The sequence below is a fragment of the Chrysochloris asiatica genome, unplaced genomic scaffold (genome assembly GCF_000296735.1).
Source record: "Chrysochloris asiatica unplaced genomic scaffold, ChrAsi1.0 scaffold00608, whole genome shotgun sequence".
In the NCBI taxonomy this organism is placed as follows: Eukaryota; Metazoa; Chordata; class Mammalia; order Afrosoricida; family Chrysochloridae; genus Chrysochloris; species Chrysochloris asiatica.
Genome location: NW_006409126.1, coordinates 4,788 through 6,229, shown reverse-complemented (window position 1 = coordinate 6,229; position 1,442 = coordinate 4,788).

Genomic DNA, 1,442 nt, shown 5'->3' with positions numbered 1-1,442 from the left:
CTTTTCACTGTTTCTCCAATAGCTAATCCTTGACTCACAGTCAGAATATAAATCTCAAGGTGAACAGTTCAAAACTACCAGTTGTTTTGCAGGAAAAAGATGAGTCTTTCTGCTTGCATAAAGATTTACAGCGTCAGAAACCCTATACTGGGTCACTATGAGTTTAAACTGATTCCACGGCACATCAACACCACCACCCACCATCACCATCACTTTGGGATTTTCTCCAATATAATTCCTCCAAGCTTGCCCTTTAAGGACTTAGGGATGTGCCACACTTTGAACATAGTCCCCAATCACTATTGTGTACAATGGGGGTGGGTATGCTATCCATTCATGAGTTAAGATATTAATTTAGAAGGACATGGCCTGTAAAATTCTAATGACATATAATGGAACAATAGAATAAAGTAGAAGAGAACTGAAAAGGTCAGAGTATGTCATATGGGAAAAATAGTGTCCTGGATGATTTGTGGCTATATATAAGGAGCTCTGGTAGCATAATAGTTATGAATTGGGCTGTGAACCTTCAGGTCAGCAGTTCAAAACTACCAGCTGTTCTGCAAGAGAAAGATGAGGCTTTCTTCTCCCGTAAAGATCTGGAGCCTCGGAAACCCTGTAGAGGGTCGCTATTAGTTGGAACTGACTCCATGGCACATGACAACAACAAATGCTCCATATATGATGTATATATGAATACACTGGAGATGCAATACTGTGAGTTTCTCTACCTTAAGAAATCTCTGCACTGCATTAATCCCTGCCTTCTTTTGCTATTATGAACAGAAAGCTTCCTTTTGTTCCCTTGGCTATCACATCTTCAAAGTGTTTGTTATAAAAGCAGTGATGGTTTACTGAGGTAAAACCATGGGAAGCAGAAAAGCCCTGTCCTGTGATATTACCGTTATAGTTAGAATTTCAGGAGAATTGGGGGAGCAGAGCAACCAAGGGGAGTGAAACAACTGGAAGATTCCCAAGTTCTGCTCATCTTTGTACAGAGAATGCCTTCTACTGATGTACAAAGCATTCTTCAAGCATCACTGGCACCTCTAAACACTTTTGTTTATATATTATAATCATTTTCATGAATATCATAGTTATTAGAATTGGGGTATAGACGGTAGAAGTAATACAGAGAAGTTTTCACCATTGAGTTACTCTTGTAGCTCAATAAAATTCAGTAGTATTTGTATTTTTATTAGGTGTTTTGTTTGGCATAAAGGAAAGAGATAATTAAGCCAATTTCACCCCTGGAAGAATCACTAGGTTGTTAGAGTTGGTACTGGAGTTAGGGTCCATGATCTTGTATTGGAGTTAGGGCTAGGGATCTTCCATTAGTTAGGATTAAAGAGCTTACATTGGAGTTAGGGTTAAGGTTACAGGTTTAGGGTTAGCTTGTTGTTGTTTTTTATGTGCTGTTCAGTCAGTTCCAACCCACAGTG